At 36.3% G+C, this 27,563-nt stretch overlaps 2 protein-coding genes across 4 annotated transcripts in view; one reads left to right on the forward strand and one right to left on the reverse strand.

Moving 5' to 3' along the window:
* WDFY4 (WDFY family member 4) overlaps nt 1-27,563 on the reverse strand; it is a 4,454,583-nt gene that overhangs the window by 1,461,307 nt on the left and 2,965,713 nt on the right. The gene's annotated exons all lie outside the window — the stretch shown is intronic.
* Nucleotides 1-27,563, forward strand: part of LRRC18 (leucine rich repeat containing 18) — a 98,883-nt gene that overhangs the window by 46,673 nt on the left and 24,647 nt on the right. For all 3 annotated transcript variants that reach the window (XM_044056777.1, XM_044056776.1, XM_044056778.1), the window contains exon 2: nt 7,946-8,042. The gene's annotated coding sequence lies outside the window, so the exon portion shown is untranslated. The remainder of the gene's footprint in view (nt 1-7,945; nt 8,043-27,563) is intronic.

A 27,563-nucleotide genomic window follows, 5' to 3' on the forward strand; every position in this document is an offset into this window, starting at 1 on the left:
GATGCAACAAAGTCAATTTCTGCCGATCTTACTGTGTAAATCTCCCAAGAGTCCCTGCCCTGTGTATGGATACATACATGAACGTCGACATTCCGACTGTTGCTCCTACCATGTTTGAAGAGGAGGCTGTCATGCATGTCAATGTTGACCTTTTGACTGTAAACCATATATCTGTATTAAATTACACATTACAGTAATTGCACTCCAGATGGGATATGTATACTGAGCGATTGCTGAAAGAGAAGAGATATGAACCTTGCTTACTCTGCCTAGTACAGTAGTCTGTACACTGAGAACATGGGGACACTTTCATATCCAAAATGTATTGAACAGAATGTCATAGAGATATAAATATATTATACATTTTTAGACAAAAAAAAGTCTAGATCATGCTTAGACCATTTAATTAGAACGTTGGAACCAGTCAAGAAACACTTTTTCTTTCTGTTGATCATTTGAAGTTAACATGTTTCATGTTGTTGTTTTTATCCTTAACTAAGGGGGACCCTGCTATCTCTGCTCTTTTACCATGACAGTCGGTGGTAATTTTCTGCCTGCCAGTACTTGGAAAATGAAGTACTAAACCTAGATCCCTGAACAACAGCTATAGTACATAACATTTCTCTGGTTAACTAGAGTTTTCACCATTTCCAAGAAATGGAGTTGGCAAGGAACTGCTGAGTCATATTATACTTCTAGATGTCGGCAGCAATCATATGGCCTACCTTTCACCTGGTGAGCTAATTTTCTCAGGAGTTCAACTAAGGCTTTCTATCTCAATCCTGCCTATACTTTTCAAAACTGTAGCTCTACTGTCAGCAGGATCAGTGGTATAGGCTCTTTTCTGGGCATATATAGTAGGCTTTTCTACCCTTGACCAAGTCAAAGTGAACAAGGTTGAAAATCTTTGATCACAGCTGGATGAGCCACAAATCGCTTTTTTTACCATTTCAAACAGAAAATTATTGCCTCAACTGCTTCAATGACAAAAACGACATTAAGACAGTTTGTTTTTCAGTTTATGACTTTTCTCTGGTGTTGTGTGACAATAGTTAGAATATAAGGGATGTAGAGGGGCAAAGTCTCTCACATGCACACTGCAAGAGGTGAGCCTCCATGCAAAAACATTTCCATTGTATTTTTCACCAGCACAAAGCTTCATCTGATTCTAACTCAGAAAACCATAGCAGTCCCTATACCATAAGGTAGGGGAAAATTATGGAATTACATAAACAAACAGTGGGTGCAATGAAGGTCCAGTGACATTTCTACTATTTGTATGAATGGACTTGTGGAAAGAGTCGATTATATTATCTGGGTTTATGTTTACACTAATGTGAATATCAAAAACTCATTGATAAAGTCAGTGAAAAGAAAGTTGATCTGGATACAAAAATGTAAATAAAGGCAGAAAACAGGACAAGAAACTCAGCCAGCATAAAATAGGCTCATAGTAAAGGTGGCTCATAAGGAAAGGTTTGAACCACATAGTGAATGACCTTGAATGTTAGAGTAAAATATTACCATTTGCAAGATTGTGCAGTGGCCATTTTTAGCACATGGCTTCACTGGCATTTGGCGTAACTGTTAATTTCTGTTAAGTTAACAGGTTGGCAATTAAATAATTGTCTCACAAGTCTTCAGTACGCTAATGCACTGTAATCAGATTTGCCCCCCACAATGACAGACACTCCTCCTGCTAGCATATTAATATTCATGTTGTAGAAGGCAGGTGTATGTTAAACTTCCATGTTCGGAAGCTTTTTAAAATCATACCTTTTTCAAAGAGGGGCTTGCAAGCAACTTTTTATTTTTAACAAAAAAGAGTGTTTGCATCCACAAGGATGCATGCAAATACTTTTTAATGTAAACATAAAAGGTGTGCTTTGCCACTTATCTTTTAAAGAAAGAGAAACCAAAGAGCTTCTAAATAAATGCTTTCTAGTGATTATTTAAAAGTACACTAACAGAGAAAGAAAAATAAATTACTACTACTACTATTATTATATTCAAAATGTGAATGACTATCAGGCAACATTATCATTAAGGTCATTAATATGACATTTTCACTTTTGTCCTACAAAGAGTGTTTACCTAAACAAACATTTGCAAAAAACAATCATTTTTCAAAACTCGGTGCACATTTCTGCATAGGCGGCTTTGCTACTAATTTCATCTGAGAGGTAATAAGGCACTTGCGCAATTAATAACCCACTAGGCTTACGTCTCATACCAGTCTGGATTGGAGGCAATATCTGTTCAATGCATAATCAAGAATATATATTACTGCATATATATGTTTGTGACTGTGCGAGCTTGTATGTGTGGCATGCATAGGTATAAAATCCAAACATATATGTTGCACTTAAGTGACAGGTTAATGTAACTATATTAAACTGAATATGTTGTAGGTTATAGTATTATCAGTTTTGCAAATATTTATTTGCCATCTGTAGTTATGTTATGACTATTGCCTGCTGGGCTGTGGACTCTGTATTTGTTATACTGGATTTGACAAGTCATTTGTTATCAGTAAAGACTTATACAATGATTAAATGGCCCATATCATGCCTCAAAGGGTTCCCTTGATATGCTGAACCTATTTCATCAGTAAATAAACAAAGAAAAAGCATAGGCACTTACCTTGAGTAAAAATCGTAAAACGTGTCATAGCCTACTGAAATAATAATGACTAAGTTGTTTTTCCATAATCAGACAAGCTTTGCTTTAAAACTAATTTCCAGCATGCATGATTTATCTTGCACCCTCAGGGATGAATTATTATGTCTAATCTATATATTTATCTGTGCTGTGCATTAAATTACATATCTGGTCATGCTATTTGTGTGAAATTACTCAGCACTGTTTTTTTTTTCACTCAACTTTGTAATTAAGACAATAAATATTTATAATGTGCAAGCATTCACAGTTTTGCAAACATCTGTGTTATTGTTAATTTGCAGAGAAAGAAAAAAATCCTTTTCTGGTCCTGAAAATCTGTATTAGGTAAAAATCATATGATCACAATTATCATGTGGTAGTAAAATAACACATTTACTCAACTTCTTTCTTGTGCTAAGAAATTTAGCAAAGTTAGATTTCCCAATAAGCAAAGTGATTTAGCTTAATATACCTAATCAGCATTGTGATGTAAATCTGACAGTAAAGCACGCATGGCTGAGGTTACATGCTGCTCTAATAATCTATAGATTTCGGACCTGGGTTTGATTCCTTCTGCATCTGCTTGCACATTGTGGGTCTCTGGACAAGTAACTGAACCCAAACAAAGATCAAAGTTTCCAATATATTCTACAAAGGTGACTATATATCCTACTGGTATCTTACTTGGTTATCAAAAAAGACTGAAAAATAATGTTCTTATGTTTGGCACCCAACTGTTATTTTCATAGATTTTTGCCTAGTTCTTATTGTTCTTAAATACTCAACTCAATACAAATCAAAGGTGACTAAGTCCAGTCTGTCAATTCACAGCTATATGCTTTTTCCATGAATAAAAGCAGTGATGTGTCTAACACAATAGAAGAGGCTGAGAAAAACATTGATAATAAACCAGCTAATAAGCTAGTCTCCTTTAATAGTACTGTTTAATCATGTGTTGTTAAGTATATCAGCTGAAACCAGAATGTACTCTGGAGACCAGGATTTTAAACAGATAACTGGGAGTCCAGCTTAAATGAAATATTGAAGGAGATGATTTAAGAAACCAATACATGTTAACCATGGCAGAATATCCATAATGGGTAACCTTTTACCCTATTTGATGTTCCTAAAGATGGACTTGCATGCAAATCATATATAGGTTCATAGGTAGGTACTAGGCTATTGGCCCTAGGTCCTATATAAGCCTAGCCAAATGGTACCCTGGCTTTTGCCACCCAAGAAAATTATTTTCCTGTGCTCCTGTTGAGCAGAGCCACAAAAGTGATCCCGGGGTGAATTTCCTATCTCCCATCCAATCATCAAGATTTTTCTTGAAGCGTGCTAATGAGGAGCTTTGTTTGATATAGATAGATAGTTTGTTTCAGAGTATGGGAAGTCTATATGGAATAAAGGAGTCATTATGACAAAGAACATTATCTGCTAGACAGACTCTGAAAGGATATACACTGTTCACAATTGCAGGAGGAAGTAATATATTTTATCAAAGCATGCATGAGTGAAATGGGATTTGAATTCATATAGCACTGAAATGGATAATGTCAGGTACACAATTATTATAAGAATATGACTTTAATTGGTTTTGATGCAACTTCAGAAGAAGCATATTTGTAAGTTTGCTGAATGCTTTGCTATGTGTAGAGTGCAGTTATGTATATGACTTAGTGGATCTTTGGTGGACTTCACTGCTTGTAGCTTTTTGAATGGTGTTCCAATATAGGTTATGTGTTTTGCATAAATTATTTTGGTATTTACATATTTTAGGAGGTGCTATTTTTCATAAGTTTAAACCTTCTACTTTTGTATCTGTGCAGTTAACACCTTAACCAATATGCTAACCATCCTGATTTAAATGTTTTCAGTGTTACACAATTTGTTCAAATCATGTTCTTCACTTTAGAATGTGGCCTCAGGTAATAAGTTTTTTAGTAACCCACAGTTCAGACTGTAAAATAAAGGATTTTCAGAAAGTATTTTGAGAACTATATATTGCAAGGTGATTGTTTAAGTATTGTTATAAAGCTATATAAAGTTATATGTATGAAGTATTAACATTTTAAGGCATTTGACACAGTACTGCAATATAAGTTAGTAAGTCAAATAACTGCTGAAATGTGAAGAAGGTGATAGTTAAATTGCTTGCTATCCTCATAGTAAAATAGGTTCAAAGAAAAGCAGATGAATCTCTTTAGGCAAAATGGAGACATGAAAAACACAAGGAACCACAGACTGATCAGTTTAACACCGGTGCAGAAACTGAAGAAATGTGCTACTTTTATTTGGTGGACACTAAGTGATGGGATCAAAAATGAATGGGTTCCACAAGAGAATAGTTACAGCATATCCTCAATTCAGTTTCTAAATGCATGACATGGTGGAGTGTAGAGTAAATACAAGAAGGGTTCAACGCTTGCTCCTTTGGACAGTAAGAAAATGTGATATAAATGTTTACGGTCATCAGCAGGCAGTAAACAGTGAAAGATTGTTGTTAGGGAGAGGGGACATAACTTGAAGACAAAATGAGATGAGTCAGGGGCAATATGAGGAAACAATACTTCACAAAACATCAATAATGCATGGATAAAAGAAAGGTATTTCTGTGAGGACCTAAAATAAATAAGGTATAAGCTGCCTACATTCAACAACCAAACCAACAGGAAATGAAGAGTGAAAACTGAGAGGCCAGATGCCCATTTCTTCCATTACTGTTTGATTCTCAGTGGGGTCATGACATTACACTATGTAAGCATATTAGAGTTACGGGATTTGAGAGACTACCATAGTATTTGAGTGAATGTGTAACTGACCAAGTTAAAAACATAAAGAGAAGTGGCACAGAGTTGTAACTTAAAAGATAAGAAGCAATGTTAGGCACCTGCTGATGCTTTAGGTACTCAAACACTTACCTAAATTCATCTTACCCACCTCTCCCCTCCTATTAATACTTCTGATTTATTAACATGAAACCACAATGTTAGCATGACAACACAAGGATTTTGTATTTAAGTATACAAGAGTGGTGTTCCCTGTAAACCTGAGGACAGTGCATGTAAATTACTATATTACTGCATAAAATTATTAACACTATTTAATAAGTGCTTTTTGACTTCCAGGTAACTGTCATCTACTTAAAACTCCTCAAATCATTTGTTGAATTTCAGTGCCACAATATGTATAATTCCTCTGTAACTTCTACAGTGATATCTTTTTCTATCTCTGTCTTCTTTATGTTGGTATTATACACCTGGCAATGTCTGAAACAGGTCCCCCTGTGTATCAATATACTACTTAGGTCAATAAATTATAAATAAATTATCCAGGGAGCATAGTAAAACCACCTGTTCTAACCAACTTTCTAGCATTTTATAATAGTACACAGCAACTTGAAAAATATCATATTGTGATAATGACATCATAATGCTTCTTAACTTTATGACACAGTAGAATGTGGAAAGTTCTAGAATGAATGTGTGTGTGTGATTACTGAAATTAAGTGCAATGCAGAATATAGATGCTTAGAAAGTCTGAAAAAGCATATTAGTTGATATTTGATAACACAGTTTGTAGCATCTGGAAAATATATTTTGGGATCTCTGCTCTGAATGTTAGACGAGTAAAAAATAGGATAAGGCAACAGGTAAAGCAAATATGCTCAGATGTACTGGTAAATGAATGACATATTGACATTAGAGATAATGTGAGAGGAAGAGATAGTACACAGGTATGCATGTACATTACCGCAGTGCAGTAATACATGGGTAGAGGAGGATATATGGGGAAGCTTGAATAAACTACTAAAGTTAATCAAATTAAAAATAGTATGATAAGTCACCACGGAAACATGGGGTATTAGATGTAAAATAAAATACAGTAATGTTCCACATGGACATGGGACAAAGGTCCATACCTGTCTAACCTGTAACAGTCTGATTATTTCCTGGGATTCTATAGAAGTTCATATGGAATCTCATGAAAGCTGGCACTTTGGGACAGGGAAGTAAGAAAACTGATGGGCAGAATGTTACTGAAAGAAAATCTCTTAAATACCATTTGCTTTACTGTTAGAGATAATGTCTTGATGGGGTTAGATTTAGGGACTATGCTCAGGGTTGGAGTATGGTAGCACCTGTGTTCAGCTGAGTAAAATACTGTTCTTATATTTTGTACATTTTCACAGAATGTGTACTTTAAACAAATAGTCTTTATTAATCGTGCTTTTCATTCCTGTAGATGCGATATACTTACAGTTGGTGAGATGGCTGTTTATAACTGATCCAGCACCCCTAATATCTATCTACATACTCTGATAAAGAACTACTTTTAGACTCACTTAAAGGAAACTGGCATTAACTATTTTTTGTGTGTGTGTGTGTGTGTGTGTGTGTGTGTGTGTGTGTGTGTGTGTGTGTGTGTGGAGGGCTGTTTTATGTGAATTGTTCAGAAAATGTAATATTTCTTAACAGTATGTAAGAGGTGAAGCACTCCAAACAGTATTCAGAAAGGAAACACATTCAAATGAGAAGCATACGGCTCAATTCTGTCATTTTCAGTTTAGTTTATACAGTTCCCTGAGCACAGGCAAGCATGAGGCATTCAGATGAGAAAACTGTGACAACCACTGATGTCAGACAAAGTGAAGTGACCTAGAGACAACTAAAACATTACATAGCCCATTTACTATTTAGAATCAAAAGGCATGAACATTCAAGTTAGTTAAGGGTACTATATAGCCAGCTGCACTCTCAGTGTCGTGTTGTAGTCTAGGGATAAACAAGTGACCATAATAATGACTGTTTGCTAAACGAAGGCATCTGACCACAAGGAAGAGACCGTGGTATACAGGGTAGAGGTGGTAGCTTCCTTGAATTTTTCACAAGGCCTTTTTTATCAACTGAGCATACAGAAGCTGAGGGAGTGCAGTATGATAAAACAACAGTTTTGCAAAAAAAAAAACAGCTTTTCTTACAAGAACTAATTCCAGTTTCAAAACAAAACATGTTCTTCTCACAGAAAGAAGAAAACATTTAGGTTTGAAGATATTATTAAAATCTTAAAAGCACTAAAAAGTATATGGATGGCGTGCAACAATTATTTAGGTATCAATAACATGTTTGCCAAAACACTAAATATACTTGCAAGAATGTGGTAATATAGCAATACATGTCACTATAACAATATTATTCACTTGGGATAACCTCTGCAAAATGGCACAAATGCTGATCTCTAGTCACATTTCTCATACATATATTTATTGTTATTTTTACAGAATACCTCCTTCAAAGCTGCAGCCATACGTAACATTTTCACTGACATAACACAGACTTCCTCCAACAGTTTTCCTGTGAGAGTTCAACCAGTGGCAGGTAACTATTATTACAGCACAGGATTTTTTTTTATATTTTTTCAATGCTTACCATAACATTAAAGTATTCAGCCAAGGAATCGAGTAAATGAGACAATGATTTTGTTAAGGATGTTGTTGTTTGGTGTGTTGATCTGCTCAGTTCAGATATAAGACTGCTTCTCAGTTTACCTAAGTCTAGCTGTACTTTATTTTATGTTGTCAAGGGACTTGAACATTGCGAAGTTATGCAGCCTCACTAAGAAGACTACAACTGAATTTTAAGTAACAATGAGGAGTCATGCAGCCTCACTAAGAAGAATACAGTTGAATTTTAAGCTGTAGTTTATAACACAGAGGTTTTTTTTTTTATTACTAGTTCTTTATACTGCATTGTAACATTTTATTTGTCTTATTTAGGCATAGAAGTTTATTACTGGCCAGGTCCCCTACACATGATCGAAATTTCAGAAAGCCGATGCCCATATGGCCGAGACCATATGATCGACTTTTGAAATTTTGGTCATGCCGAACGGGCATCGCTGTATAGTGTGGAATGGGAAGACTTCCATTTTCTGCACTGTAATGCAATCACGGAGTTGGTATATTTAAATTGGAAGGGGGGATGCAGGGAAAAAGTGTAGGTAAGTTTTTGTTTGTTTTTTTGTTTTTGTTTGCATGTTCGAAATTTCAAAAGTCGATCATATGGTCTCGGCCATATGGGAATCTGCTTTCTAAAATTTCGATCATGTATAGTAGAACAGTTTCATCACATATTGAATGTTGAGGTAAATCAACATTTATCTTGGTATTTCATCAAAAATTGGGTGCTGAGATTACCTACACAGTTTCCTATTACCTGACTCCACTGTTCAGCTTGGGTTTGGCTTTTACTGTGGTGAGCCAACCCTATGTTACACTGCTGGCATAAAATGGCCAGTATGATCCACTATACATCACTGAAATTTCAGAATGCCGATTCTCATATGGCCGAGACCATATGATCGACTTTTGAAATTCTGAACATGTAAAAAAAAAAAAAAAAAAAAAAACTTACCTACACGTTGCTAGCAGGGGGGCAACTCCGAGATCGCACTACAGTGTGGAAGATGGGAATCTTCCCATTCTGCACTATACAGAGATGCTCGTTCTGCATGATCGAAATGTCAAAAGTCGATCATATGGTCTCGGCCATATGGGCATCGGCTTTCTGAAATTTCGATCATGTGTAGGGGACCCATTTACTGGCACTTGTAAATTGGAGTGGCAGACTGATCACAATGGGTCCACTTCTGCCAGATACTGGGGTTATACGCAATGACAACAAAAACAAGTATTTATACAGTGTTGGAGGTACACTGAAAGCAACACCAGTTAGTAGTACAAAATGGTCAAATACTAGAAAAAAACAAAACAAATGAAGCAAAAATAATAACAAGTAGAGCCATAGGAATTCTAAACATTTCTGAAATACAAGCATTAGTAGTGGGTATTTACTAAATGTAAGACATTAAGAGATGAGTGAACCAAATATGATGAGCTTTAATCTTAAAGTCAGTAAGGTACGAAGATAAACAATGTATTATTTAGAATAATGGAAGAATTCCAAGGATATGTTGTTAGATTAATAAGTATAATTTGTCAGCTGCTTTAGCAGTGATAACTTTTTACACTATACGGCTGTGCTAGGAGGAGGAGCAAGAAGCTCTGCTGGTGATATCAATCCTTTCTTGACATTACACAAAAGAGGAGCTGAAATGGATATTTAGTAGTAGGCGATCCTATAGTTGAGGGCCTAGGAGACTGAAAGCATATTCATAGGTTTGAAGTGTGTTACTCAGAGTCTGAGTAGAATGGTAATGATGGTGACTGGTAGTAGATAACGAGTACGGAATAGAGAAGATCTCTGGGCACTCATGATTTCTGATGGATTTGTATATAAGAATGAGGAGACTGACTGGATCTTTTGAGGCCTGGAAGTCAATGAGCTATAGTAAGGGTAATACAATGGTGTTTAAAAGGAAGGAGACAGTAAAATGAATCTGCAACTACAGTTAAGCAGTGCCTATACGCCAGTTAGATTTGATTTAGGAAAACATGCTAGGAGGGAAAGTACATATTCCAGATTTATTAAGAGGATGTCTTTTCCTACTGCATTAGGTGTCTTTGGCATGAGAAACCTGAATATTGAAAGGCATAAACTGATTGCTTACTGATTTTATTTTTTTAGAGGTCTGTTTTTTAAGTCATGGGGCTGACAGGGTCTAGGGTGATGCCTAATTATTTGAAGTTATTAGTGTGTTCAACTGCAGAATTGTAATTAAGTAGGAAAGTGGTGTGGATGTGTAGAGTTGCTGAATAAACAGGGTGCCAAAGAACATGCTTTGATTTGGAGAGGTTAAGGATGACTTTTGGGTCTAGAAGGATTTGTTTAAGGTTATTAAGGGAGACTTAGAGCTAATGAGGAGGAAATTTATGTGCTGTGGAATATGTGAAGAGTACAATGACAAACATATCTTAAGATGCCTTCTGTTTTCAATAGGATTGATGAAAAGTGAGAAGTGTGGCAGCTAGGCTGAAGTTTTGTAGTATTGCAGAACAGATGTTGTTAGAATGGGGAGAGGGAGCTGGCATTCCAAACATGGATATGTCTCCATCTGTAAGGTAGTCTCAAACCAGGTTAGTGTGGATTTTTTAACTTGACGTTGAGACAGGAGATGTATTTTTATTGGTTGACAGATAACATGTGATTATGACTTAACTTATTTAAACTTTGTAAACAGTATGTAGTTTTTGATGATAAAGTTCAGTGTTCATGGACAAAAGCTCGTAAAAATGAAATTAAAGGAATGACTTCGTGGAACAGCAGAATTTTATTATTTTCTTGGTTTTAGCTGGAGTATTCATTTAGGTTATTGGTTTAAAGTATGCGTAGTCATTACGCAATCCAGCAACTATAGCAGTTCCCAGTCATTCTTTCATTCTCCACAGGAGTTGAGTGAACTGTGTAATTCCATGAACAAGCTTACATTACTAATTCAACAATTTTCGCAACAAAGTATCACTGAAAGGGAGAATCCTAACTCCCAGGAACTTAATAACATTAATCCAGGTCAACAGTCATATACATCTATAAACAAAGCTAACAGTCAAACTGATACAAGTATGGAAGATACCATGTTAAACAACAGCCTTCTGAAATATTGAGCAAACAACTGCGTGAGTACCAAAACAAGCTAATGAAGTTTTAGAAATTGCAACTTGAAAAGTTTTATTACAGAGAATCCATAAAAGTACAACTGGTTCCAAAGAGTCTTCTTATGTGGAAATATCTTACAGGCCTTGAAGAAAATTCTCCCCTACATAATGACCTTATACAACTGTTCGATTGCCAAGGTTGTGAGCTTATGGAACTGCTTATAAAATACAATTGCAAACAGATGGATATATTAATAGCTGATGTTACATCACTAGATTGATTTGTTACACAAGATTTTCTTTATCCCAAGTACACTACCCGACGGATAGACATATTTAAATATGTGGACCGGGAATGTAATAACATCAACATTTAATAGGAAAATTAAAAAAACTAGAGCGTGACCGGACTGAATACTTGCAAGGTATAGTGCACCACCTAGAACATCACATTTTCACCATACAGAATATGGAAACAAACAGAATTACATACAACAGCAGCAAGAACAGCAGGAGCATTGTCCCCTTTGGAATACCCCCTTTATGATGGTTGGATAGATTAAACAACAGGAACAACCATCCTCAACATCTGAGTGAATCACAATTGAATCCTTGGATAGGGCAACTTCAAGAGATCAATGCAAACATAAATCCCAGGAACTGGAACCAACAGCACTATCCATACAAGAAGAGGTGACTTTTGATTATTTAGATATAGCAGTTTTTGATTACACAAAAACATGTACCCTAGTTCCTAATACTATGTGTGACTTTAATGTACATGGTTCATGACATTAAAGCACACACAGATATACTTAGCAAGGGGTTTTCTTTTGTGCTGGCAAAAAAGCGGAAATTTATTGAACAATAAGCAAACTTAAAATGTTTATCAGGAAGCTTAATTTAAATATGAAACTATTGACTTGCAACATGTGTTCATACCAGCACCGCTAGAGTTTATAACCCTCCACTTCATCCTGAACTATTGCAACTTGAACAAATCTGTGAGATTGATAGTAGGTATATGTTAACATGTCATCCCACTAATAATTGGTACAATATGTCTACGGAAAATGCACAGCTGCTATATAAAATGCAAGTAATGGATAATAATTTGAGTATTATTCGTCCGGATAAAGGTGTGGGGGTTGATGATTACGGATCAGCTTGATTACATACAAAAAATGTTTGATATATTGTATGATGAAGTTTATTCTGAATCCTCACTGAATGAAGTAAGTGTTTCTTGTAAGAAGATTGATGTATTATTATATGACTAACTTATGCATGGCCAAATTATCCCTGATGAATATAAATAATTGAACAATGATCAACCATTCACACCTACTATATTAGGGGAACCCAAGTTACATAAGAACTTGGATAATCCCCAACTTTGACCTATAATTGATGCCAGTGCCTCAAAAACATCTTTTATAGCCAAATATCTTGATCATCATTTAAAAGGTGGAGTACAGAATATTCAACATATATGTGAAGATTCTTGGGACTTTGTAATAAAATGTAATCAAATTAACAACATTGATAAAATTACATTTTTAACAACTGATGTAAAATATTTATACACTGTTATTCCAAACACTAAGTATAGAGTGTTTTTTTTTAACATACAGAATGAATTTGTCACAGAATAAATTTAATCTGTATGTTCAACTCATGGAAACTGTACTTCATAAAACTTTTAAATATTTTGAAGGGCAACATTTCTGACAACAAAAAGGAGTGGCCATGGTAGCTGCCACTTTCTGCTATTATTATTATGACAGAATGGGAATGTAAGTATGTATTTAATTCAGAATATGTATCTTCATGGTGTGTTTACAGCCACTATGTAGATGACATATTTATTATGTGGATGAAATACAATGAGACAATTCCAACATTTATTGAATATATAAATGAAATAACATCTTTTTTAATTTTTCTTATAATACACATGAGAATACTACACCATATCTATCTGGATGTGTTCTTCATAAAAAAATCATGAAACAGATACCCTTACTGCACAAATATACATGAAGCCTGCATATTCAAATTATTTCTTGCATTATTCTAGTTGCCATACTCTTCACCAAAAGCGAGCAGTACTAAAAGGCCAAATGGTAAGAGCAGTCCGCATGGTTTCATTGTTTACCAGTTTTATTAAGGAGCATCAATTACTGTGAAATGCGTTTTTAAAAAGAAGTTATCCCTTAGCTTTAATTAATTCTACTAGACAGAGGCAGCTCCTCAATGCTTTATCCCATGCATGGGACCCCTCAGATTATCTATAGTATAATCCCAGTTATTCTTATTATGGGTAATATATAATTATTTACCACGGCATTGGTAAGGCCAATCTATAACCAAATGGGATAGTTTATTTCAAGAACAAAAAGGGAAAGTGACTAAGTTTAAAATGACCCGTAAGGGCAGCTAGCCTAGTACCTACTTATGAACATATAAAAGTATATTTTTACAGTAATAAATTAGAACTTACAACAGGAAAATTATGTATATTCTGTAAGGTTATAAATGATAAATTGTTGGGATGTCTAATACACCTTGAAATATGTTGCAATTTTTGAAATAATAGCTCACACATTTATAAATGTATACACTAACATAACTAAGGGAAGGGAAGTGTTACTCACAAAGCAGATACTATTACAGTGAAACAAATGCTCTGATGATATCTGGCATCATGTGCCTTTAGAAGCATTTAAGAAATTATTAGATAGTTGGTTTGGTTCAAGAAAGTAATGTTACAATATTAAGAAGACTGGATTTCTTGACGGCATTTGGGATGAAAATGCACTTAAGGACTACTACGGAACCATGAAGACTGCAGAGAGCTCTTGAATGAGTGTCTGGCTCCAATGTTACTGAAATGTAAATGTATTTGACTGTACACCCCTCATTGCTAAAGGGCTTTTGTTTTCTGTACTTTAAAAAAAAGATACACAGAGGGATTTGCTAAATTACAGGCACTTGTCTCTACAATATATTAATCTTAAATTGCTCTAAAAGGTATTAACCAATAAGCTGTAGTGCAGCACTGGCTAATGTGTATGATATACAGTTCACTGTTTTGTAATTTACATGTTACATTATTGTTTAGCATGGCTTGTGGAAGAGGAAATGATAACTTGTGTTTGTTCACATTTTTGTTCATGCTTTTAAGTTTTTGCTGGACAGTGTCTTAATATCCTGATTAAATTTTCAGTTTATAATTATTTTTTTTATCGATTAGTTAAGAATTATGCATAACAGAATGGCTATCCTATTGTCGCTGAATGGTTAAAATTATAGTATAATATGGCTTTGGCATGAAGTGAGATTAAGTTGCCATTAACCATTGCTTTGGTTACTTTACACTTGTATCCTATCATCCACAGATTTGTAATATAAACTCACAATATCCCTTGGGTAACAGCCTAGAATCTGCTTATTCTGTTTGCTAGAGGACTACTGCCTCCTGGCCTAAACTAAAAGACAAAGTGTCTCACTGTCTGCTAGAATGCATTGTTTGTAGTTGAGGTTTGATTGTCAATAAAGCAAATCCAGGAGAGGGTTTATGGTCAACAGAACTGGTGTGTATTAAGAAGGGATATTTTTTACGCATTTTATTCTCCCATTCCCTACTGATTATCTGCCCTCCATGATCAATCACCCCATTCATTCCAAGTAAGGCAAGAGCCAATCACAGAAGTTGTCACAGAGTAACATTTTTTTAAATATATATTATGACGTAACCCTTCACCGGGGGGGGGGGGTAATTATGCCATACCCCTCCATGCGAGTGCTTCCACCCACACAGTAATGAGGACTGCCATCATCTGCTTGGTATGCCATGCCCAGATGTCCAGTTATTGGTTCAAAGGTAGGTACTGGGCTATCTGCCAGAGGGTATTTATAAGCCTAGCCAGAGTGTGTCAGCTTTCACCGCCCCATTGATTAATTAACTGATCCTCTGTCAAGCAGTGTCAATGAAGTGATCCCAGGGGTGTATTTTCTGTTACTCATCCACTCGTCAAGGTTTCTCTTGAAGAGTGTTAGTGAGGGGCTCTGCCTAATGTAATTTGGAATTTTGTTCCAAAGCATGGGGAGTCTCTGTGACAGGAATCTATCCCTCCAGCATGTTCTATTTATTGTTGTGGTGAGGTTTAGCTCACTAGAGCACATGGCTTGCACTGACTTGGATTTCTTTAGGTGGAGCATGTCCATCAATTCTGAGTTGGACATGGCTTTGTAAGTCAGGCAGAGATCACCTCTAAGTAAGCGATATGCCACTGAGCACAGCCGGCGTTTTTTCAGTCGGGCTGCATAGGACATATGTTTGAGGCCAGTAATCCTCTTGGTCAGGTACTTTTGTGGTCTTTCAAGCTGTTGGAAGTGTAATATGAGGTACATCCTAAATGGGGCATTGTACTCTTTGATGGGTCTGATGAGTGATGAGTAGAGGGGCACTATAACCTCTTTATTTCTAGATGCAAACCCTTTAGTAACTAGATGGGCTGCATAGAAGGATTTCCTAACTACTTTGGCAATATGATTGTCAAAGAAGAGATTACTATCTACCTGGGTCCCCAGATCTCTTATTGCCTCTTCTGTATTAAGTGGGCTGCCACCTATATGGTAATTCATGGGTGTTTTCTTTTTTCCAAACAGGATGACTATGCATTTTTTGGCATTTAGCTTGAGGCCATGACTTTGACATTAGGTGTCTGTCTCAGTAAGGCCCTTTTGGAGGATGTCCATGTCAGCCGGAGAGTCAATTCTGGCTCCCAGTTTGCAGTCATCAGCGAACTTGGTTAGCCATAGTCCTTCTGTGTTTGCCTGTACTTCTGAGAAGTATATGCCGAACAGTAGGGGTCCCAGGACCGAGCCTTGCGGGTCACCACTTGTGACTGGTTTAGAGTCGGATCTGGAGCCTGCTATTCTTACCGTGTGAGTTCTGTCTATAAGCCAGTTGGCAACCCATCTCGTGACGTAGGGGTTTATGTTCAAGCTGGTGAGTTTTTCTATAATACCCGAGTGGGGAATGGTGTCAAAAGCATTGGCGAGGTCAAGGTAGGCTGTGTGAACTACCTTTCCCTCGTCTACGGCCTTGGTGACTGTCTCGAAGAAGTCAACCAGGTTTAGTAGGCAGGATCTGCCCTTAACAAAGCCGTACTGGGTCGGGTCAAGTGTTTGGAGGTTCCCAATGTCTTTGTTAATGAGTTCCATGATGATGCACTCCATAGCCTTGCAGACCAGGGTCAGTTGTGGCCCCTCCTTTGTGGAGTGGAATAACTGTTGCTGTGCACCATTCTATGGGCACGTAGCCTGTGGAGAGGCTGAGGTTGAACAGCGTGTTTAGGTGGGGAGTTAGTTTGTTCTGTAGTTTGTGCAAGACGCAGCCTGTGACACCATCTGGCCGATATATAGTTGTTTTCCACTTCCATGCAGTGAAATAGCCACCAGAACACTACTCCCTCCCCCCAGAGTAGGTGAGTCAGCATTTTCATCTCTTTCTTTCTCTGCCCTGCCTAGATCTTCCAGTGCCCGGACTGCGAAATGAGCTAGGTTTGTCTGGGTCACAGACATGGTTTTATCATTGAATGCCACAGGGGTGGGGAAAGGGTGGATCTTATTTTCTTGTCTTGTATTGTAGAGAGATTATACAGCTAGAAATGAAAGATATCCTGTAGGGTATGAAATCTGTGAATATGCCCAATAGCTGATAAAATGTGCAAGTATGCATTAATACCTCAGTTCATATACCTGATTCCTCACCACCATACCTCTCAACTGTCCAAATTATGGCAGAATGTCCAGATTTATGCCTCATATTTTTGTTCTGTTTCTCATTAAATTTGTGTTTTTCTGGCAAATCACTGACGACTGAAGTCATTAAATAATGAAAGACATTTGAGTTTCAGACTTCATATCCTTCAGAAAAATGTATGCTAATACAAAAACTGTTATTCTGGCAGCTTTCCATGTTTCTAAAGGCAATATTTAAAATCTGTTCCTATTGTTAGATCTTTGACCCCTGTTTTTTGCTTTGTCCAGATTTCTTGCTCTAAAAGGTTGAGAGGCATGCTCCCCACTGGCATTCAGATTCACAGCAACGATTTTATCATGGTGACAAACCAGGATGGGGGGGGAGGTAAGATTTATTTTAGCGATTTTCATTAAGACACAGTGGAGTGGAGTATTGCAGTGGTAGCGTTGTTGCCTCACAGCAAGAGGTTCTCCCGTTCGATTCTCAGCTAGTGTGCAGGGAGTGCCTTCTGTGTGGAGTCTGCATGTCCTCCCCACGGGTCGAGTGGCGTTCCGAAAGACATGCGTGAATGGGCGTGCCTTCGTTGAAGGTTGGGCGTTGAACTGGCAACTCATTAGCGGACCGGAGTTCCGCTGTGGCGACCCCTAACCGGGAAAAGCCGAAAGACAACAACAACATATGCTTTTTAGTGTGACTGCTAAAAAAAAAAAATATTAGAAACATAAGCAGGAGGCACTGCTGAAATCAGAAACTATGCATTTGTGGAAGCAAAGGTATAGAAGAGGTCATGCCTACTCGTTAAGACTGTTCTTGATTTCTGAAAGAATGCACAAGTGAGAAGAAACGTACCTAATGCTAGTGTGATGAATCATGTATGGGATTTTCTTATGGTTTGCTCTCTTAGAAAAATAAATACTCTATACAAAGCAGCTATTACAAATGACTGCAAAATAGCTTGAATTCTATATCCTCATGCATTGCTCATTTAGAATTTATAGAATGTGTACTTTTTCGTGCTCCTGAACATTCCATTTCAGATGTAGATGTGTTATAGGCCTGTGCCACAATAGCATCTAAAGAAAAACTATTAATGCACCTTTTACCTGTGTAAAAAGTTAGGGTTTTGCCACCCTTACTATGATGTTTAATTGGCAGTTTCTAAGAAACTCGGGGCAATAACAGAAAGGAATGCAAACAGATGCAGAGGGTTGGCATTCTAAAGTCATATGAAAACATCTAATAGAGGACTCTATATACACAGAAAGAAAGGTAGGGCAATGATTTTATAAAAGCTTTAAACAGCTTCCTGTGCATTTGAGCAACATAAGATTATTCTATTAATTAGTACAGAGAATCAGATTTGCTATACATGTCTCTCTACTGACTATATCAGTAGCTGCACTCCATACTAAACCCAGGATATTTGAGAGCATGTGTACATTCTCATCAGTAGGCATACACTACAGAAGTCGTGGATAAAAATATTTAGCTAGTTTGCAGTTTCAACAGACAGGCATTCAAAGCAAGTAAGGAATACCATATATTTACACAGCTTTAGGTTGAAAACAAATGAGTAGTGAGTTATTTGCAAACAAGATGGGGTGCAGAGAACTATTTTCTATAGTGGCAAAGCCAACAAATGTATGGTGTTCGAGAGTTGATAGGAAAAGCATAAAGGACTATTTGATAACTGAAGCAGACAAGAGTATTAAAAAAAAAAAAAAAAGATTCAAGAATAAGCAGAATGTAATAAAAATGCAAGCTGGAAAAGACCAGTTAAGCAGTTTTCTTTCATCAGTTTCTATGTTCTGTGTTCAGATAATACTTTTTTGGGTTATGATATTGGAGATGAGATGGTTTACTATTAAAATGTCAAACGGCACTACGTTGACTATACTATAGTCGAACACGGAAGTTCGAAAATAGTAATGTCGACGTCAAAAAAACAATCTAGGAATGGTTTTAACATGGGTCGAGGTAGGTGTTCAGTATTATTCAGAACTACAAACATCTCCCCTACCTCGACCCATGTTACAACACAGTCCTAGATTGTTTTTTTTTTCGTCGACATTACTATTTTTGAACTTCCGTGTTCGACTATAGTACAGTCGATGTAGTGCCGTTCGACATTTCAATAGTAAACCAGAGGAGATATGAGTTGAAATAAAAACGTTTCCATGGTGAAGTCTTGATCATTGTAGTATTGATTTGCATGCTAGCAGGCTGATGTGCCAACATGGCAAATGAGTGCCATTTTACTAACTAAAAAGAATCGGGCATTTGGACATCATTGGCCAAGAGAACTGGCAAAGCACATTATGGAAAACTGGACACTAGGCGATATCTCTCTCCTGCTATTTAATTACTGATAAGGCTTACATTCTAAAAGGCATGCCATGGATCTGCTGACCACAGTGGTCTTCACACCAGAGGCATGTGCTGCTATACTGCATGCTTAGTGATGACATTTAGCATTATAAATGCTAAACAGGCTATCAAATGATCTCATGATTACAGAAAAAGCTAAACATTTTCTTTCACTAAATGTTAAAGTCATGTTAACATTCTCCTGCAGAGTTTTTTTTGTCAACTCCTATTATAAAGTCATACAAAACTTCTGTTTATTTGTTATTTTTCACTGTATATAATAAGGCTGTGAATGGCCTTATTTTAGATATTTAAAAATCCAAATGCTCTCCAGCTGAGAACAATGTATTCACCCTTCTTGTACAGAAGTACCCACATAGCATTACTATAAATCCCTTACTCTAGTGAAATTCTCAAAATATACCTTTTGCTAAACAAGCTTTAACATTTGTTTGGAAAAAATGCTTGCTATACATAACACTGCAGACTACAATTAAGAAGGGAAAAAACAGCAATGAAAGACATTATGTGGAGTGGAAGACACAGCAGTATTTCACACACAATTTAGATATTAATTTTTCTTAATTCATGTTGGTGTTAAATGCTGCCTGTCATCTACACTGAGCATTGTCCCTTTCATCTAGCTGCATTTGTTATAGAAAACTGCAGATATACTACAGCTAGTGTTTTTGTTTGCAAAATAAATGGAAATTAGGTAAAGTGCACTTGCATTCCAGTCTGTGCTCCCTCCCTGTGCACTTGAATATGATTAATGAGTCGCCAAGGGGCCTGCAGGGATTGTGATAAAACCTTTTAATAGAGAGGTATATGCAAGTAAGAGCCCAATATTGCCTCCAAAGTAATCATTTATCACACATCTGATCTGATTTTGCACTCTTACATTTTTCAGAGACACAAAGCTAGACAGCAGTCAGCTGAAACAATCCTTCTCACTCTCGTCTCCACTGACTCCTTGCAGCTTCCTGCTTTCATAACAGTTGCGAGGAATGGTCCCTCATGATTTTATTTTCTGTTCTGTTTTTCATATTCAATCTTTCCTATACTTGAGTATATTTTGCCTTTATCACAGCCATGCCTTAGATTATTCTTATCCCACCACTCTTAGTCCTGGATGTCCACACTCCAGATATAGCAGAGTTATACAGTCTGTGCATAAACTACATCACCCACTACAACTGAAGGTGGATTCTGTATTAAAAGAAAAATATGACTGAAGATCTTTCTTACTGCCTGACTTCTAGGATGAAATTCCATTTAAATAAAAGGCTGAATGGTAATGCTGGGAACAGTCAGTCTGGACATCAGTTACCACAAACTTGTACTTTATCAGTCTTTTTGTTTGTCTGCCTCGCATAAAATGTTGCAGACATAAAGACTTACCCAGAAAAGGAAAATAACTTTTTTTTGCATATATTCTACATGAAAACAGGTAATATAAATCAGGATGCATACTGCTGCACCACTCACTGGACACACTTACTCTTCCCTTAACTTTGTCAACATTTTCCTCATATGCTTCTCCATTATATTTCTGTACTGTCCTTTCTATATAGAACTGTTTGTGAATACTACTTCCTCCTTTTTTCTGTTCCTTTCTATTAGAGGTTCCAGAATCTAAATTTCTAGAGAGAAATATAATTTTACATGGCCTAATCCTGTATGTCTTACTTCATGATTGATCAGAAATGGTTTTGTGAACAGATTCTGAAAGCTAAGTTTGGTATTCTGAGGAAGCTTATGAAAACTGTATGTGCATGTGTGTTATATTTTATTGTTTGCTCATCCTGTTGACCTTAGTCCACACTACTGGAATCTTCTACTTTATTTTTTGATATTTTAATTTATTCATTTGTTCACTGAGAAGATGACCTGGTCAATATTAACCCTTTTCAACCTTGACATACTCCACAAGGGCAAGGACAAAGTTAAATGCAATATGTATAAGGACACTTCAGAGTAATCAGTCAAACATACTTTCTGAGGTGGGGAGAAACTTAAATACACTGAAATAAATCCATGGAAACACAGGGACAATATATAAACTGCAGAGAGTGAGTGAAGAATAGGACTGGACCCCTGACATGAACTGCTTGGCGGACATCTACCACTGAGCCACTTGGCTGTCTTTCCTTCTGCTGTTCCCGTAGACATATTCTTTCAACCCTTACACTGCACAACTCTGCCTGTATGTCACACCAACCTGTGGGAGGTCACCACCTCTCAATGGAAAACTGATTACTACTGCCTTACTTCCAGGAAAGCAACAGTGTTGATTTTTTTATTTTGTTAATTTGCTAAAAAGACAACTAATACAAGTTTCCCTTTTCAGAGGTGAACTGGGAACACTTATTTATTTAAGTTGTTTATTTGTTTATGCAATATGTAGCTGGTGTAGAGCATTGACCCAAGTAAACCATTTATAGGCTCAGCCCAGGAAGAAGAAAATTAATACCAAGAGTAAGTGCATACAAATGTAACACGTAAACTCAGACTGCAATGTATATGAATCAAACAAAGCAATTTCACAGGAGTTACATAATGCTGAAGTGCTCTACACAGCATAAATTATAAATGCAGTTCAGCATTACATTACAAAGAGAGAGAGAGAGAGAGGGAGGGAGACGGTCCATACCCTGTGGAATATCTCACTGCTGTCGTCACAATTCATTTTGATAAGATTTTTGTATGCTCCTTCATGTGTCCTCCATGAACTGCTTGCATGCAGTGCTCCTGAGAAGGTATAGTCAGAACACCTCTGCTGAGCTTTGCTTGTGAGTAAATGTCAAGTAGGTCTGAATAACAGCTATAAACTCAGGTTGCCTGTGCTTAAGGGTGGCTCCACACATTCCAATCTCCCCAAGGAAAGCAAGCTGGTGTTAAGCTACTTAATCATCTCCTTTACCATCATCCCTTTAGTTCCAAGTCTGCTGGTTCGGCCTGAGTTACTGGTGGCCCAGGCAGCTGACCTGTTCTTGTGTCATTTGTCTGACACACCTAACTACAAATGGTATGCTACAGTTTCTTTCTAGGATTTATGACATGATGGAGCAGAGTTATGGCTTGAAGTCCCTCTATACTTAAGCAGATAATGTTCTAAAAATTCAAGCTGCTGGTAGTAGGTTGATATTTTCCATACAACTCTAGCCAGCTGCATCAGTACCCAGGAGTGTAGCACATGCACAAAGCTATGTTATGTGCCAGCAGTAAGAGTACACATTCTAGGAGTTCTCTGCATGTGCATTCTTACAAATGTAACAGTGGGACAGTCCTACAGCAAATGCAAGTGTAGCACTGGTGTCTTTCCTAATGGCATTAAGTTCTTCAAGCCAGATAAACTGACAGTATCAGATTAATAAAGGCAATGAACATGAAGTACATCACTTAATGCTGTCACATTTCAGTGGATCATGCTGGAGACAAGCAGATACTAGTTTTAGAAGAAAACCTTGCTAGTTTCTAGTTATTATCCGAAGTACCCAGTCATTCCTGCTTTCAAACATCAATCAGTATTTTAATCTAAAAATAATGCAGAAGTGTTGTAGCTGACCTTGTGTGTTAAATATTTGTCCTTCTAAATAAAAGAACAGATTAAAAATATGTGTGTGTATATATATATATATATATATATATATATGTATATATTATGGATGGATATTTGCAAGTTGATCCAGCAAACCTCAGACTGACTTACATATCAGCTACACAAACATATTGATCCTAAAATCTCAACAGCAAACAACACTAGGACATAACTTAGAACAACATGTAAAATTTTCCATTGGTGGGCAAGCTCCCCTGCTCCCCACACACCCTTCTACACATACATACCAATTCTGAGACTGCACAATAATGGGGAAAGAAACAGCAATTTCACACCATGGTTAACAGCTTTTGCAGGTGTTCCAGTTTGTAGATAGAGTCAGTTAAATAAAACAACATAACACCCTTATTCAATAGTTCCTTAAAGCTTACTTTAGCCTGTTTAAAAGTCTGTATAGGTACGACTTCACAGGCAGTCTCATTTTGCAAATGGTCAATACACACTGTCATATATTGTTGCACATTCATAACAAGTATCTTTTATCCATCCATAAACTTTGAGACTTATACATTCTCAAAAATGTATTTCTACAGATTTCTGGGCTTCATTAATATCATTTCCTTGGACCAGATAGTCTGCACCCCATCCCAGGACTGATAAAATGCTGGATTTAATCCAGTGATAAAAGTCTGAAGTATATTCCAATACCAGAGATTATGCAAAGACTAACCTACAAAAACAGTGTGATGATCTGGCTAAATTCAAAAGTCCCTTCCATCTCTTTGCCCGCCCCCCTGCTTATGCAGAATCCTTCATTACCAAATTTTATACACATGTAAATAGTTCCACAGCTGCATCTGTCTCCCTCAGAAATAAATACAACGCCAAATTCAGAAATAAGCTCCTGTGGTAGAAAACTAATACAAACAGACTCTATAATAAAATAAAAAAAATATTGCACACAAAAATAAACCTAACTCTCAAGACACAAAAACACTCTTGCTAAACTAAACTAGGAACTCTAGATACTGATCAAATCAACCAAAGCCCAGAAATAGGTAAAAACAGTCACCCATGGGATGGATTACCACAAAGCCTTCTTTAATTATGTTAATAAATATCAGAAACAATATCCAGAACTGTGAAGAGCTAATAGTAAATGTTATCAACTATTCTGACACAGAGACATAACCAATCTAATAGTGAACCAAGTTAACTAAACTTTTACCCCCCTCCCTACCTATATGCTCAGATCACATATCCACAAATATACCCCCCACTCAAATTTCCCAAGAACAAGTTGTCACAGTACTAAGGTCAAGAACACTAAGCCTATGGGGCCAGATAACATACCAGGCTGTCTCGTGGTCAGCTTGACACGGCTTGTCTGATCCCCTACAAAACACTGCCTTCGGCACACCAGTAGCAGAAATAAGTAGTCCGTACATGTAATCCCAAATTCCTTAATAAATCACAGCAAGTAAAACACAACAGTTTAGCGCTTTCATTCAAACACCTTGAACTTCATCAGAACTAAGACATAAAACTTCTAGTACAATATATATACTCAAGTCAAATGATCATTTAAAATCCACCAATAAAAAAGCCTTTTCAATAAAACAATCAAGGCTTATTTAAATATATATAGTACTATTAAAACCAACATGTTAAATATAAACATGAAATATGAAAAAGTAAGTGCATACAAATAACTTGAAAAATAAACATTTTTATAAAACCTATGTCCTAAAAACACTTAAATAATATGTTTAAATAATGTATAAGAATGCACATACTATAATTTTCCTGTTCTCAGTCTTAAAACTGGAATAACAGAAATTACTTCATTTTAAGCCTGGATATCTGTTGGCTTGTAAAGTCAACTGCCACAGTTCTCTATACTCCAAGAGGTTCTCCCAGTTTCCTCCTCTTGGATCTTTTGTACTTGTTCTAAAACAAAAAAAAAACTTTAAATGAACATTATCACAACTTTTTGCATGCTTAGCCAAAGCGTTAGTCTCTGCATTATGTGTTATATCACAAACATGTTCATATATGCGCTTTTTGGTGTCCTCCCAGTTTTTCCAATGTAAAAGGCGCCAGACCTACAAGTGCAAATGTACTCTAACAAACAGAGTTACAGTTAGAATATAACTGGGACCGCAATTCTTTACCATGGCTTTCCAAATAAATAAATACAGCATTACTGATAAGAGTTCACTGTTTGAAGCAGCTACATTTAAATGTACAAGTTTTATTACGATTGTTGAACAGAGAACTACATGCACTAAGTTAATACATATATTTTAAACAAACACCCTTCCTGTACAGGAACTTGGGAATTTTTTAAAAAATATCTAAAGTCCCAGGTAGTTGGCTAAATAATATCTTTAATAACATGAAATTCCTTATTATATTCCAAAAAGACAATGTTACACAAACCTTCATTAGACAGACCTTGACTTACTTCAGTATATTGTGTTTCAGCTAAGTTGCTAGAGAGTATGGGGGTATACCTACCCCTTTCCAGAGTTACTTCCTTAATGATAAACTCATCAAAGTAAACCTGGATGAGCATCATCCTTAAATGTTCACACTAATCCAAAAAATCTGTCCTTAAAGAACACATACAGGCTGGTCTTACCAACTGGTCTTTCACAACACTTTTTTTCTGTACTAAATGATGTTCATTACTAAAATGAAGGAAATAATTACAGTATGTCAGTTTTCAGTAAATTTCTGACACATATTTTTTTAATTCAACATTCTTGTAAATGTGCACATGTAAATAATTAAAACTGTCCTCTGTAATACAATAGGTGAATTTAAGAAATTCAGTTGTGGAAGAATGGTAATTAATAAATTCTATCAACAGCTCTTTAGTACTTGTCCAAACGATACATGTATCATCTATTAATAAATTCTATCAATAGCTCTTTAGTACTTGTCCAAACGATACTTGTATCATCCAGGAACCTAGTACATAAATTACAGTGCCTGTACTAAGGAGAATTAATAACATACCTTCTCTCCAATGAAAAAATAGGTACACACGATGCACCCATGGCTACACCTGCCTTTTGCTGAAATCTCTCCAAAATACACATAATTATATTTTAATGCTAATTCCATCATCTCCAATAAAATACCACAATCAATGCTAGTCAGAAACTTACACTCTTATATCATCACCTCATAAAACCATTCTAAACCAGTTCCATGTGGAATCACAGTAAAAAGGTCAATCACATCAATAGTAACAAACAAAGCATTATCTAAATAAGGAACCCTATTTAATCTATTGAAAAAATGCCAGGAATCTTTTAGTATTTGTGTCTTTAAGTCATAAAATGGTTTCAACTTACGGTCAATATATACAGCTACAGGATAAGTCTTTGAGCCTGTGGCAGAAACAATTAAACTCGGGGGGGGGGGGTTAATTACATCTTTATGGACTCTGGGTATTCCAAACACGTTAGGGATCCTGGGGTTTGAATTTACAAGAAACTCATAAGTACTTTTGTCAATAGTTCCCTGTATTAAAAAATCATATAGAGCCATGGCAATCTTCTGGTAAGAAATATTTACCTCATTCCTAGAGATACTGGTGTAAATGTCACCTTGATATAGTAAGGTCAACATTCCACCCCCATAATTCACTTTGTCCATGATTACTAATCCACCCCCTTCTCTGGTTTCATCATACATAAGATCTTATTAGAAACTAAACTGTACAAAGCATCTTTTTCTTCTCTTGTCAAATTATAATAGGGCTTCCTTCTATGTTGTTTGCTTAAATTATCTAACTCAGATTCCACAAAATACTTGAAATTTTGTAAAATATTTAATCCAAGAGGAGGAAACTGGGATAACCTATTGAAGTACAGACAGCTGTTTTGGCAACTGACTTTACAAGCCAACAGATATCCAAGCTTAAATGAAGTAATTTCTATTATTCCAGTTTTAAGATTGAGAGCAGCAAAATTATAGTATGTGCATTCGTATATATTATTTAAACATATTATTTAAGTGTTTTGGGGACATTGGTTTTACAAAAATGTTTATTTTTCAAGTTATGTATTTACATTTTCATATTTCATGTTTATATTTAACATGCTAGTTTTAATAGTATTGTATCTTTAAATAAGCCTTGATTGTTTTATTGAAAAGTCTTTTTTATTGCTGAGTCTTAAGTAATAATTTAACTTAATTATATATATATTGCACTAAAAGTTTTATGTCTTTAGTTCTGATGAAGTTTAAAGTGTTTGAATGAAAACGCTAAACTATTGTGTTTTACTTGCTGTGATTTATTAAGGAATTTGGGATTACACCTACGGACTACTTATTTCTGCTACTGGTGTTCCAAAGTCACACTTGTTTTTCTGAACACTTTCAGAACATCTCACTGCATTTAGGTACATTCCCGGAATTGTAGAAAAGGTGCTGCAGTCATTCCTCTCCCTAAGAAAGGCCCATTTCAGCTTATGGAATCTTTGTCATCCTAGTACTTTCCTGCAGCCTTTTCCATAATCCTGTAGAAAGAACAGTTGTGTAAGAACTTGCCATAACCGTAGATGTCTTTCTCTTCCATGCTGCAGTATTCATTACTGTAGGGAGCTTGCTGCCTGCAGCACCAGACA

This window comes from Protopterus annectens, chromosome 14.part0 (genome assembly GCF_019279795.1).
Source record: "Protopterus annectens isolate FY-2018-M chromosome 14.part0, PAN1.0, whole genome shotgun sequence".
Taxonomy (NCBI): Eukaryota; Metazoa; Chordata; order Ceratodontiformes; family Protopteridae; genus Protopterus; species Protopterus annectens.